The sequence below is a fragment of the Taurulus bubalis genome, assembly GCF_910589615.1.
Source record: "Taurulus bubalis genome assembly, chromosome: 6".
NCBI classification, from domain to species: Eukaryota; Metazoa; Chordata; class Actinopteri; order Perciformes; family Cottidae; genus Taurulus; species Taurulus bubalis.
Genome location: NC_136594.1, coordinates 10,383,153 through 10,399,159, shown reverse-complemented (window position 1 = coordinate 10,399,159; position 16,007 = coordinate 10,383,153).

The following is a 16,007-nucleotide window of genomic DNA, read 5'->3' as shown; positions in this document are numbered from 1 at the left end:
CTTTTCTCTCACATACTAGGAAAAAAAAATTGGTCCACGTGCTTCATGTTTGTTAGAGACCCTAGGTCAAGCATGGTTTCAAATGTTTAACGTTTTAACTTATACAAAAAATATGTTGAGCTGATTTTTTTTTTGTTTGAATACTCCTCTTTTTGAATGGTTGTCGTCTCTCGGCGTCCACAATTCTGTCCAAAGGATGTCCTCACCATTTTAACTCATCATAGTTTTGACAAAAATTGTAGACTAGTTACATCTAGTTGATAACTAACAACCAAGATTACTCATCCTATATTTATTTTATACATATCAACATGTGCACGTAATTGGTCATATGTGATTTAAATACCAAAATGACCTGCAAAAACCAGAGTCAACTCCAATTTTAGCTTCAAGGTTTTCAGACAGCACGGTGTCAGTTAATCTGTTCGACGCAACCAGACGAAGCTTTGCAATCTGTAGTTCTTTGGTATTTTAATCAGGACGGGTGAAACTGTATTCTTAATATGTGACATTACCTATCTGAGCCAGTGATTAGTGGAGTGATGAAATGATTTGCAAAAACAAGTTGTGCAGTTTAAACTGTTTGAAGTGATGTAAGAAAACTACGGTGCATAAGTTTCAATCCTCCAACGTGTATTTTATCAGCAGCTTGTGTGAAAAATGGTTGATGTATTGTGATATAATAACTTGTAGGATTTAACTGCTCATTGGGGCAACTGTTTCTTCTGCAGCCAAAGGTTTAGCTTTTATTGCTGCATCCCTACTAGTCCGATTAGTATTCTGTAATTTAGCTGTCTATAAGCTATTGATTAAGGAGCAATTAGGCCTAGCCAGGAATGCACAAATGGCTGAATGGAATGAGATTTTGTTTTTCATCTTGGTGGAAATGTTTTATTCATTGGAATGATGCAACCTACATTAAAAAAAAGAACCTTTTCTCCAACATAATATAGACTAAAAGCTGCAGGTTTACCCTTTTCATGTAATTTAAGTCCTCAGAAAAAATGCAAGATTACATACATTGTTTAATTATCTCTCACCAGCTATATGGTTGTATGCAGTATTGTGTGGGATGTAATGTTTAATTTATGTACTGATAATGACTTATTACAGTACGTTTTACTCTGCTGAGCAGTGAGGTGCTGTCAGGCACACGTTATCCCTGAGGTTTTATTCTCTGTGATGTCGATAAAGTATTAACCCTACTGCAAAATAATCTGTGCAGCAGTTGCCACTATTTTCCACCCATCTTGTAGTAATGTTGTGCGTGTACTTTGGGGGCGGGGTCTGGGTTTGCATACAGTACATGTTATGCACAGGGACGGGGTTGCAGAGGACCTCTGATGCTGAGGTATTTAAGATATACTGTCTCTGACAGTGTTCCACATTAAAACAAGCATGGCTGTATCTTTAATCAAAGGACCAATTCATTATATTAAGTAGAATAACAATAAATGATGCAATATCAACAGATATCCACATTATTAAGTGTTTTTTTTTAAGGGAAGCACAACTTTAACGGACAGTATACTTGTTGGCTGACGCAGAATAACGATAAAGGTCATGAATTTATTTTTTAAAAGCAAAACAATTCCTTTTCTCACTTTTTTTTTTTAACAATTGTGTGTATCTTTGCCCTCAATGAGGACTGTACAGCTTTTCTGTGTTTTGTTTTCACCTTGTGTGTATAATCGCGCATCCACAGTAACGTATCTTATTTTTGTAACTGTGACAAGAGTATACACATACAGTATAGATGTATATACACAGTATATTATCCAAAAGCAATGTGAAAGGAGGGATTCTCTGTGCTGCACATGATTGTCTTTGGATTGTTTTTGTTTTATTTGTTTTTGTTTTATTTTATTCTTGCACTGGATTCTAAGACTGTATGCTTGATGTAAAGAAAAAAATGTGATAAGTCAATGTAATTTATTCAAATAAATACAAAGAAATAGATATTGCCCCGCCAATTTTCTGTTCATAGATACACACACCTCTTGATTTTAACTCGATCGCAGCACAAATCTGTTAGGAAAAATAACGACTTTTCTGAATGATTTTGCTACATGTGAAATAATTTGATATATTGCTTATAAACTATTTTCCTTTACCACTATCTAGCGGTGTTTAGAATATAGAGATACCACACAGCACAAAATAGAGGAAGAGGGTAGTACAGGTCAGAAAATCTCTCCCGATAACATCGAAGATGACTGAAATGTTTTAATTATCCTGTTACTGCAACACTATCAAAGTCAATACAACTCCAAGCATTAATAACAACACAAGATATGAACATATGCATGTGTTAGCTGGGATGTACATCCAAACTTTGTTCAAATAAAGAGTTCAATTAAATCATTTAAAGTAGAAAAACAATATGTTAAACCCAAAGTATTAACTAACTCACCTCTCAGGTAAAAGGAAAATAAATAGTAATAATGAAAACTTACTTTAACTTTGAATATTTGCAGCACATTAAAACTCTAACTCTTACAATCGTTTTAGTTACAATGATTATTTCACATATCTTGTCACACGAGACAACGTGATGACAGTTACTGAGATTTCACAAAATAAAAAGTTTAAAAGTCAGTGTTGATCTTTCAACTGAGTATTGGTCAAAACATACATAGTGGAAAACACAGTCATCTTGAGTTTACACATTACTATCCAATCTAAGAAAATCTTATTTGGTGCTTTATTGGATTTCATTGGATTATTATAATAATTAAAAAGTATAAATGAGTCCCAAAATGTTTTTATTAAACAATAAAAACTCACCAAACTAATTAATGTGAATTGATCAAATTTAATGAATCATCTAGTATCTTCTTGTGTGAGAAAATGTCTCTGAAATCATTGCTTTTAAAGATAGTTAAAATCTATATCAGGCAATAGGTAATCATTAGAGTTTGTACTGGTAGAGAATCACAGTGTTCCATTTTTATTCCCATGTTAGACTCCCACCCAATCTAAAAGCGCTTTAAACTCTTTTACAGAGTCTTTTGGTCTTTGGAAATACAAAATTACAACAATAAAATCAGCTGTTTGTCTCGTACTGTGATTTATAGCAACCTTGGATATTGCTAACATATGTTTCTCTGGCTGTTTCTGTAGCCCAGGTACCTTTAATAATACTTATAGGCATTAAGAAGATGTGTTTAACATCAGGCCATTTCCCTTTTTAGTAAGTCAGCAGCCTTTTTGGGCACCCTTTTTAGTGTGAAGCCAATCATGAAATTCTTTATGTCCAAACCAATTTTCTATTATTTCAGAAAGCTCTCTCTGAGTCCAGGGTTTCAAAAGGACATGTCCTACCATTAGGACAGCTATTTACATTAGCACTAGTTCCTGGCTGTCAATTGTAGCAGCATTTTCAACAGATGGTAATAGGCTTTCAGTGCAAAGTAGAAGTGGTTTCAGGTACAGGCCAGAAAATTGTCTCATAATATCTGAATCCATTAAAGCATGCACAGCTGAAGCTTGTTTTTCGGTCTGTTTTGGGACTTTTAATTAACAGGGCAGTTGCGAGTTTTCACACTTGTATTGTTACTTTCTCAATCTCTGAGCACAAAGCTTCATCTTGCTGTAGATCTTTTGGAAAGAATCCTAGAATACTTTACTCTATAAATAATAGTAAAACTATCAGTGTACAATTGCACTCAGATAAAAGCAAGAAGTCGGGCAATTCAATTCAACTGTGATACTATAATATATTCTGCCTTTAATGCATCAGATATGAGGAACTGTGAGTCAAATCACAAGCCATCTCATAACTGAATGACGGTTGTGGACATTAAACCTGGGATGACACCTTTGGGTCCCCACCCATTATCTGTCACCACCAGTCAATCTGGCTACACCCTGTCTTTGTGCTTACAGTTTAACCCTGCGCTCCCCTACACACACACACACACACACACACACACACACACACACACACACACACACACACACACACACACACACACACACACACACACACACACACACTTTAAACACACATTAAACACACACACACCAACATGGAACTCTGGTCCAGTTTAGGTGGTCGTGCAGCAGGCAAAGTCAGCCAGCTCTTTTTTAACCGCATCAGAGCATGTCACCCTCACGGTCACACAGTTGCTCGACTGATAAGTGTAAATAGACACAGCCCTCGTTTTGTTTGACATTCAGCAAGTTAAATAAGTCTACAAACACTTGTGGCAACCACAAGGTACAGTGGCAGCCATTGCCATGTGTGTACAGGTGGATACTATGAATATAGGGCGTCTCCTTTTAAATGCTGTGTATGAAATGATGCCAGCTATCTTTTAGAGTCGCTCTGCTGCTGTACAAACGTTTAACTAGAAGTAAAGCGCCCTCTAGTGGTGGAAAATGTACTGCGCTCAGTGTGGGGTTACACGCACAGGATCACGGGTTATGATTGAATCTTTACAGGCAGTTTTGCCTTTTTACATTTTGCACCCTTTTTTATAGATATATTCACAATATATGATAGAATGCTCGGGAGGAGTAAGAGAATAATAAATGGGATAACGATCCATAACACAGTTAGGATTTTTTTTTTAAAAGGTTGTATTATACTTTACCTCAATTACTGATATGTACAGGCAAACGCCCAATGTATTAAACATAGTCTTTCAGGCCCTCTTCCTGATTAGGTCACTTGCAGTTGTGAAGTGCTGAATCAGAGGCTGGGATATATAAAACTGTTATTTCCTCTAATTTTGGCACAATAAAATATAAGGAAACTAAAATATTGAATTTAAGTGCGAGGTTATAATGTATTTTTGTACGTTAAGAAAATGAATTTGTTCAGCAACTTAGAAACAGTTGCTATTTTTTATATTTTATGGTAGAAGAAAAAATCAATCTCAATTGATGCATAAAAAAAGATCATTGGGGCAGTGACTCAAACGCTCACGAACAAAAAGAGTTTGCTCGTTTCATCACAAGCAGTGGTATCAAAAGAAGAACAAGTCTGATTTCAGTACATCTTGCCTCGTTCCACTGCTTAATAAAAAAAGACCCAGATGTGTCCAGCCTTTGTGTTTTTTCAGCACGGTAACATATAGTCCATTATTTGATGAACAGATATTTTCAATACATTTTAAAACAGAAAATTAATGTGCAAGTTTTTTTTTAATTGATGAACCATTTATTAGCTTTTATTGTAAACTAAATATACTTGGATTTCAGACTGTTGACAAGGAATTTGATGACATCACTATGCACTCTGGGAAATTCCGTCGGGCATTTTGTGCTATTTTCTAACATTCTATAGACAAAGATTAATCCATTAATCTGGAAGAAAAAAATGAGCAGCCCTACTCTTGATCTTTAAAGGTTATTGCCTCTTGGTGTCTTTATGTTTGGCTTTTTTCTTTTCTCTTAGCTTGTCCGGCACCTGATTTAATTTGCAACTGTAATTAGTTTGACAACAAAACTCTCTTGAATCCTGATATGATGAGTTATAGTTTAACTTTGACTTCATAGGATGTCGAACATGTTAAAACTAATACGAAAAAAACAGAGCTGCAACTAAACGTTATCTATTATTTTCTCGATTAATTGTTTAGTCTATTTTAGTCAGAAAATAATTATTCAATTGTTATTATGCAAACTGATTTTTTTGCACAACCAAGAGTCACATACCCAAAGATATGAACTTTACAATCATAAAACCATGAAGAAAATGACATAATCTTGTGAATTTTCTGTTTACAAATTAATTTAAAGAGCTCTCAAACATTTAAAATGGTACTTTTCTAGATTGTTAGAGATGCGTTGGCCAGTTTTTTGTTTTTTTAAAGGGTACAAATTGATGCAGCAGAACAAAAGATATTGTATTTTTTTATTCTCCCTTGTTAAAACCTGCACCTAGATTACCCACAATACATCTTGACTGTGGACAGTTTAATCGGAGCATCATGTATGGTATACTAGTAGCACCTTATAGACATCACTTGAGGCAATTGGGACTTCATGCAGCTCCCTCTGGAGCACAAAAGGCTTGATACAACTAATCAAAGTATCAAAATTGTTGCAACATAATTTTCTGTCCATTGACTAATAGTTTCAGGTTGGTTATAACTGTAAGAAAAATAAAGCCCTCTTGTGCAGTCTTTCCTCAAACACTCTGTCAGCGAGATGGATAAAAGAGAAAAATAAACCACCAACTTAAAACTACAACACTGGTGGTCACAGTGCACGTGGAAAATCCATGTCCAGGCAAACAAAAACACACTGACTACACGCACAAACACACACTCCTCTCTTCCAGGTAATGTATGTAATGGTGAATCACACACACACACACACACACACACACACACACACACACACACACATACACATACACACACACACACACACACACACACACACACACACACACAAACACTGTAGATCTGAGGAGAAGGAGGGGGGGCAAGACAAGCAATCCAGTAAAAAGCATTCCTCAGACCCTGTCCTGGTGGGTGGCCTGCTTGGACGCTGCCCCACAGAGAGACAGCAGCTCGTCTTCACAGCCATTGTGTCTGCGCCCTTCATCCAACGTAAGACTCACTTACGTAGCTGCTGCACATTTCTAACAACTGCCAAATGATCCTTGACCACCACTGAGACAGTTTTTTTTTAAAAGATGTTATGACTGAATGGTTGTTTATCAGTTGCTTATATTTACTATAAAATAAAGATTATAATAAAGGTGTTTTCAGCTATTTTGATCTACGTTGTAAAAGTCCTTCCTTTCCAAAATCTCTGTAAGTTGCATGGCCCATCTGCAGTTGGCTTCAACGATTATTTAGTGTGCGTGTAAAGGGGAGCGACGCGGCCCACTCAGTCAGCCGCCCAGCTAGCCAACCATGGCGAGCTTAAACTGGCAGTGTAGTCAGACACTCCATCATATCTGACACTTGAATCAGACACAGCTCTTAATGCATGAATGGCAGGCTGCATGTGTTTCATGGCCAACCCCAAACCGCAACCGACCGCAAGACACCCACATCAGTTAGAGATATGTTCCACATATTCACGGAGGCAGAGGGAACAATAAGTATCAAACTCGGGTAACTCCCACAATGTGAAAAGTAGTTCTACGAGTTACTCGCAGGTGCAATAGGATGTGTGAATTCTTGAAAAGTATTTAAAGAAAACCAAAACTCCCTAATCAAACTCTAAATGACTCCAAAACTCACATTGGACAAAAATCCATTAAATCACTGTAGATCTTGTAGAGCTATTTATACGGAGCCATTATTTTTAAATCTACGCAACATATCAAGGTTTTCACACATACCAAATAGTTTCAGTTGTCAGTTTATTATGTATTTGCCTACGCCAGCTAAAATGTAGGCAGTCTAATTAGTTAGTATAATTAGTTTTTGTTTCTGTTTGTATTGATTGATCTTAATACTAATCTTTGAGGCTATAGTTTATAGTTGAGGCTGTTGAACAGCATTGTGTTCTACTGAGGGGTGTCCAGTATGTAATCAACCCTTATGTGATACAAATGGGATGGACAGTTTTCTTTTTATTGGCAGCCTTCCATGTGAGCTGTCGTCTTCTCAGCTGCAATGTTTTAATATTGTGATACATTTTGATACATATGAAAATTAAAAGCTGTAAAAAATGTAGAATATTGACACACCTACATTGCATCTTTCTCTCCCTCACTCCCAGTCATTATATGACTAACTGTATTAAAGCCATAACAATTCACCAGCAATACTTGTTGTAATAAAATGTACAGTAAATAAAATGAAAATAAAATATTATCTTACTAAAGGCACTAAACTTTGGGTCGGACAGTATTAGACTGTAATAGTTTTAGTTAGGTGTACCTAATAAACTGGCAGCTGAGACCAATTCATTGAGGAAATGTTAAAGTGATTATAATCCTCAGGTGAACTGGTGTAGCCATTGAAATGTACGCCTCAGGTTTGCATACTTTACTTGATATTAACATAGAACGACGTTTAAAAGTACACAGGTATAAATAGCCAAATACACTTACAGGAATACAAGTAAAAGCCCTCATTATGTACATATAAATAAACACTTCAGAAGTAATTCAATGTTGCAGCTGGTTGAGGTGAAGCTAGCTTTAACTGCTTTGTGAGACAGTTTGATTTCAACATGGCATCATTATTTACAAAACAATTTCAGAAGCAGAAAATGGATACAGTCACGTAAAGTACAAGTACCTCAAACTAGTAGTACAGTTCTTGAACAATTGACCCTTTGCTAACCCCGTCAACCGCTGTTCCTCCATCACGTTACCATGGAGGGCACACTAACCGCACTCCCTGAATAAATACTATTCCATTTCTGAGAAAACCCCGAAAAGGGATTTCAGAGAGAAGCAGATAGAAGGGTCTGCAATGTGCGTTTAAATGGAAATTGGCCTCATAGAATAGGCAATGTTCTTCATTCATTGAAACTATCTGGAAAGTTTGATAATAATTGCCTATTTTTACTTCAGCCACATTTTCAATGTAAGATTTTTACTTGTAATGGAGCGTTTCTATAATGTGTTATTGATACTTTGACATAAGTAAAGTATGTAAGTGCGGCCTCTACTTACACACACCTGACACTACACACCTTAGAAGAGGATGCAGAAAATAGTATAAGTAAATTAAATGAAACAAAATAAACCAAGACTGGAGTTAAGACTGCCGAGACACACACTCACGCACACACTCTGAGGAGCAGCTGTTGGTGGGAGTGTGCCAGTGTGTGTCATTACATGTTTTCCTGTGGCGTTCATACATAGTTTCTCTATTCAGCAGGAAAGCCCAGCTCTCAACACCACACAGAGGCAGCTAATACCCCTGTCTGTCAGGGCCGCTCAAAGAGCAAGTGATTGGTGATGACAAATGAGGCAGTAAGACAGGTCGAGCAGCTACACGGCAGCGGAGAGAGGGAGCAAAAAGAGAGGAGGCGGGGACTGGAAGGAGCATAAGTGCCAACAGGGAGGAGATATTTCAGGTGTGTGTGTGCGTTCTTGCATATTTGTTAATAATACTGTGAGGGTCTGTGGGGGTCTGACGCCACGCTTGTCCGTCAGTCTGAAAGAGGGTGAAGTTTGTTTCCGGCTCGGGATTCACTTCCAACACCAGCTCGGTTCCCATGAGGGCCTCTGTCACTCAAGCTTACACAATGGAATCTAAAAGAGGGTGAACAAGTGTGTGTGTGTGTGTGTGTGTGTGTGTGTGTGTGTGTGTGTCCACAAACTTGTCCATTTGTAATAATGATAGAAAGATGTGATAACCTTGGTGTGTCAGGCCTGACCTCTTTGCTTCGTCTTGGTGCCGTTCTTTAAAGGTTGGATGCTGAATCAAAAAGGGTGAGCGGCTCCTTTAGTACAGGACACGCCCTGATAACTACATTAGGAAGAACACTTTTACTCACGTTATGCTCATGCTCAAACTAAGACAAACTAGCACACACGGTTTATTTTATTTATTTCTTTATCCATTATCATCGCGATAAAATACAAATTATCTTCATTCCACTGGAGAAGCTTGTATTCTTCTGTTTGGGAGGAACATATTGATGATAAACAGAATGTGGCAGATGTGAACTTTTCAGTAACTTGTGATCTTGAAACGTGTGGGTGGTTTGTAAAAAAAAAGAAATATTTATTATTATTTAACCTCTCCATTAAAAGATAAAATGATGTAATTTTAGGCGGGTTATAGGTTGTTGAAGGTTTTTATTTTGTGGCCATTTGTGCCTAGACCAACAGTCCAGACTCATTGGAATTTTTTTCACAGAGCTCGCCGAGTCAACAGTTTTGGAAGAAATAAAAATGAGAAAAAAACACACTATACAGGAAAGAGAAAACATATAAAATATGAGAACACCATACAAAATATAAAATATGAAAACACTGGACAAAATATGAAATATGAAAACACTGTACATGTGCAAATGTGGTCGTATATACAAAGAGGTTATTAGATACAGTTTTTTATTTTTTTATTACAGTGATAAATAAATAAATAGGTTAGTCTTGAGTGTTGTTCCTATTCACAGTTTTGTTTTGCCATCTGTCTGACTGTGGTAGGGAAGAAGCTGTTGTAGAAACGTGTTCTATGGGTGATGATGCTGTCCGCTCTGCTGTGTCTCAGGTTGTACGTGCAGTGTTTGTGTCTGAGCACAGAGTGAGCTGGGTGGAGTGAGTCTCTGATGATTCCCTCTGCTCTTTTCAGACAGCGCTGCACATACATAGAGTCCATGGAGGGAAGTTTTGTCCCTGTAATCCTCTCTGCAGTCTTTATAACTCTTTGCAGAGCCTTTCTCTCTGCCTGTGTGGTGTTCCCATACCAGACAGTGATGCCTGCAGTGAGGATGCTGAGGATCAATGATGATAAGATAAGTTTAATTCGATAATGATTCTAAAAAAAATTGCACTAATTCACAACATGTAATATAGCTTTCTACACTATTCCTCCAAACATAAACCTTCTATGACCTTCATTTCACAGTTCCATTATGATCTTGTGGTGACAAAAGGAACAATTTATATCATCCGTCCTCTTCACCTGTCACTCAACGCTTGAGTACACAATGATATACAAACAAAAGATGGCATATATCTTTCGTGGAAATTAATTGAAAAGAAAACGGAAGGATTAAAGGTTTGACTTGCCCAAACCAAGGTGCAACAAAGTCCCAAATGTAACTGTAATGATAGATAAAATGATACACAACAACATAAACAATACCAATAATAGCTATCATAAAACATCTATAGGGTTTAAATTGTTATATTAACAAATAATATCAGTATCTTCATAAAAGCTGATAAAACACCTGCAAACAGGATGCTGCTGCTGTTCGGTGATATCTTATGTACACTAAATAATATGTTTACCCTGCACTACACCAGGCTAAACAACTGGGGTTTTAATCATTTATGTATTTGGCAGAACTGAACTAATTAACTTCAGTGTAGCTTATTCCTGGTCATAAAGTGATCACAATGGTTTAGCTTGTAAAATGTTATTAAAGTGTGAGCCAACAGTGAATCATCATGACAAATGGAGCCAGGCCGAGGGCCGGCCGCACAGCATGCAAAACAGGACAATGGAACAACATTTGGTGTGCAAATCCACCAGTCCATTCAAATAGTGTCCAAAACTAAAAGTTGATACACAAACAAATCAATTAACCTGAGGGAGGTGGAGGTGGAGGGGCGAACATGGCACCTTTCAAAGAATAATTTAACATTTAACGACTCTGACTTAAACAAACGAAACGTAACTCCCAGTGCTGTGGATACTGTGTCATTAAAGAGCGTCAGAATTTCTTTGAACGGTGTTAAGGAGGAGTCTCAAGGCGGTGGAACCTGTCCGTTTCTGGATCTATTCTCCTGCTTTAATCCTGGAGACAGTCACACCCATCACACTGCCATTGTGCAGCTGAAACCGCTCTATGCATGACAGAAAGTGGGTGCTTGAGTTGATCACCCTACAAGCACAGCCCAAATCACACACATAAAAGTGCATGCACATAAGCGTGTAAACTCAACGCCACACACGCGATTCAAACACTTGGCTTTTAGTACTAATACTATTACAACTGTATTCCTGCAGATGTAGGGCCTCCACCTGATTCTATGTGTTAAACAGTCTCTCTCACTTCTCTTCACAGAGAAGTTAAAGATCAAGACATGCAAATAAATATTATTTTCTGACAAAATCCAGAGTAACTTGTCTGGCAGCAAAGCCTCAACTTCCTGAACAACATTGTTTTATAACAGTGTTACACGTAGAGATGAATTTGTTTTTCTTTATCTGAACTAAATCCTTATGTTTTCAGGTTTGCTGATGCAACATGTTAACTCCCTTTGTGCCATCTTCTCTTCACATCCTCTGTTACGGTTGCCTCCTTTATCCCTTCAGCTCTAGATATAGTTATGTTTGGCCTCTTTGTCTCCAATTGTTCCCTTTATAGGACAAGTCTTGTTGACTACAACTTGGGTCTTGTTTTTGTTAATTAATGAATTGATTGTTGAGCAGGGCAAGAAATGTGAGCATTCAGTTCATCTTTTAGCCAGATTACAGAATATGAACCACTTTCTTTGGAGGTAAAACCAAAAGTCAGCACACACAAAATGTTTGTAATATTCTCACATTGCACAACACTGTGGATGCAAAACTACAGTGGGCAGAGGAGGTCAAATTTAAACTAAGAGCTCAATCTGTAAACTGTGATGGCTGTTGATAACAGACAGTTTGTGAGATGAGATAATTTAATTTAATAAGTGTTCTCCTCTGAATAAGTTTGGCTAAAATGGAGGTGTATCATCTGGCTGTTTATTTCTTGCACAGACTGACTCTTGTCATTTCAGCAATTAGATCTCAACAATTAACTAAAACTTAAATAATAAATGGACTTTTTTGTATTTCTATAGCGCTTTTCTATTATTCCGACCACTCGTGAAAGGTGCCAAACAGCAATTTGGGATTCAGTATCTTGCCCAAGGACACTTTGGCATATGTCATGGAGCAGCCAGGGATCTATCTTTATACATGCGACCTGTAAGAGCTTTCAATTTATTTAATTTGTTGATATTTGGATTGATGAGCGATGTTGCCTATTAGCAAAAAGGTTCTGGCTTCAAGGCACTGTGGCTGTACTTTGTGGAGTTAACATGCTCCCCTGGTGCCTGCGTGGGTGATGTGGTTTCCTCCCACAGTCTAAAGACATCCAGCAGGTTTTGGTTAATTGGAGACTGTGTGTTGCCTCTAGGTGTGAATGTGGGCTTGAATAGTTTTTCTCTACTGTTTGTGTCAAACCGTGTGACCCTCAAGTATAAGCGGGTATAGCTAATAGATGGATGGAGGTTGAGGCATTAAATCTTTGTGAACACAAAGTTTCCCACCGACACACTATTCGTGTGAACCTTTTCGTTGACCTTCCCACTTCTGCCCTACTTATTCCATACACAGCATGGATAATAATAGACAGTTGATTATGTCAGTCAATATAACCCCCCCTGACAGAATAAATGATGAACAGACTATGACAACACCTGTGAAAGATAAACAAAGAAAAGGAAAGTGTCTGCTTTGGGACAGACTTCCCACCTGCAGCTGCACAGAGAGAAATCCAGGTGAGTAGGTTTCTAATGAGGGAGATTATCAGCATTGTTCAACAGTATTTCCTCTCATCTCTCTCTGGCTTACTCACTCGTTCGTAATGTTACCTGAACAGTTGACCCACCTTTAACCTCTGTTTGCACCTGCATTTGGCTATTTTTGCCAAGCACAAGCCCAGGGCAGCTCATGACAAAACCACAAAGACCATTTATTATCCGATGTGTTAAATACGAGGAGAATAAATCCTTGTTATGTCACATATGGCATCAATCTGAAACTGTTTTAGGATAAAATTGCTTCTGTGTTTGTTTTGGTTTTGTTAATGTGTTAGATTTACAATTGGGAAGAGTTACATGTAAATAGAATGTTATTTACATTTAAATGTATAATTATAGCAATTATACTGGTAGCAGATCTTTAAAAAACTCTGCCCACAAAGGGAAAGATATGTTGTGTTCGAGTGTCTGATTGCTTGCACACAAGATGTGGCTTGTATTGGCTTTTCCCTCTAAGTATAGATAATCCACATGTGTCAGTGATTGAGGAGGTACAAATCCCACTGTAACAGACACACAGGTGGCACTGGAAAGAAAGAGCATACCAGTCTAGATTTCTCTCTCCCTTTGGCCAATTTCCAAGCAAGGCTGAGTCAGAAGGACAACCTCCCTCTGCACAACCTAGATACAGGTATGCATGAGATCTCCAACACCCAAAACACTGCTACCTCTCTTTTCTCTTCTAGACACACACACACACACACGCACACTGATACAAGTGGACCGCTCTGCACCGCATCCTGTTTGAGTGGTCATGCTCAAGTCTCTCAGTCAACTCATGCACAAAAGTGAGGTGCCACCGATACCATTCATGTGTGTTGTCTTTCGCGGTTGGAAAGAGCTTTAATTATCTGGTCATAAATTGTTACAAGTCAATTACCAGACAACTAAAACCCCATAATTATTAATAGCAACAATGGACTTATTGACCTTCAAAGAACCGAAGCAGTATCCAGCTCATCCTATAAAAGATAATTGAGGTCTAAACAAACTCACACAGAAGTATAAAGAACACTTTACAAGTGGCTCTTCATTTTTTGGGCCGCAAGATGATTAAGAAGTTCGGAAAGGTGTTAGTCAGCTTGTGATAAAGAATCTCAAACAGTCTTTGCTTGGCAGCTATGCTTAACATGAAGCACTGAAAGTAGCATGTAACACATTGGCGGTCCCCAGAGGATGAATCATTATGACTGACAATACCCAAACATGTAAGGGCTTCTGCCGGTGTACTGTGACCCACTGGGCCTTAGCAAGGAGGATTTTATTTCAATTTACTTTTGTGTGTGTGTTTTGCAGATGGTTTTTAAAATGAGTTACAGTCCGGCGGCACAGTTGCAAACTTGGATATAAAAGTTTGGAGAGCCCGCCAACCATCTGTTGGATAAATTGTGAATGCACGTTAGGAAACAACAGGTCTGAGATTCGTGTTCTTTACCCTCACGCTATCATTATCTAGCAAAACTGTCAGTAACTGATGGAAGTGGTCATCACAGAAACGTTTTGGCCCGACCTTAATGACGCCTTCAGGCTGACGAAGGCCCTATCATTTTTCGTCTGATATCTTACAAAGAAAATATTTTTCAAGGGTTATCATCTGAATATCTAGCAAGGCGAGCGATCAGTGCACAAGGCTTTGCAGTGCAGAACCGCTTTAGGAAAGGTTTAGGAAAAGATTTGAGTTCAAATAAGTGTGTTTGCTACGTAACTTAAGTATATGGTGCTATTTAAGTACCTAAGTTACCTTAAGTTAACAAAAGTAAGTCTCCTGGGGAAAAGTTTGTATTTTTAACTCAACCTCCTCTCTATGTGAGAGCACATCCTGGCGTTTTATACGAGTGAGTTTTTTGTATATGGCTAAGTATAATACAAACAGGGAACAGCTTATATCATTTGAGGAGGTATTACCAATTATTTTACAAAATCTACTTACTGTTTATGATTCATTTATATACAAATCAATCATCTCTTCGTATTAAAAAAATCAACAGGTTCAATATCATGCAATAACAAACATGCATTTTCAGAGCCAAGGCCCTTTCTACAAATGCTTCATCTGCCAGGCTTAAAAAGACATGTCAGGAGTTTGACAGCTGAGAAAACACAACACTGTGCTCAAGGACATGGGAGGAAGCTGGATGAATACCTGTATCTTCCTGCTTAGGAATCAGAGGATTTAGGCGGCGGTGAAAGCCTGTCAGCAATGACACACACTAAAACCTTGTTGTGCATCAATGAAAAATTGCACTGCCTGTGACCAAAGCAACGATTATGAAGGAGTTAAGATAAAAGATGTTGAAAAAGAACTGTCCATTATTGCTGCAGGATGGAGATACATGATACAATTTGGGAAGGGTGCCTTCCTCACACAGGAAAGACAGACAAGGGAGACCATGTAATGATATGATATTGAACCTGTTGATTTTTTGTAATATAAAGAGATGATTGATTTGTATATAAATGAATCATAAACAGTAAGTAGATTTTGTAAAAGAATTGGTAATACCTCCTCAAATGATGTAAGCTGTTCTTGTGTGCAAGCAATGAATCAAGTTTCTCTCTCTACATAGATACACAGTTTTGGGTTGAGAATTCTGTGTGACATTTGGGAAAATGCACATGTCGAGAGTTGCCGTGAGAAGATCAATTCCACTATCATGTCTGTGTGGTAAAAAAAAAAGAGCTGGGCTAGCTGTTTCCCCCTGTTTCCTATCTTTGTGCTAAGCTACGCTACGCGTCTGCTGGCAGTAGCTTTATGTTAAAGAAAGTGGAATCACTCTCATCTAACTCTCAGCACGAAAGGACTTACGCATGTAGAATGTAATGTATA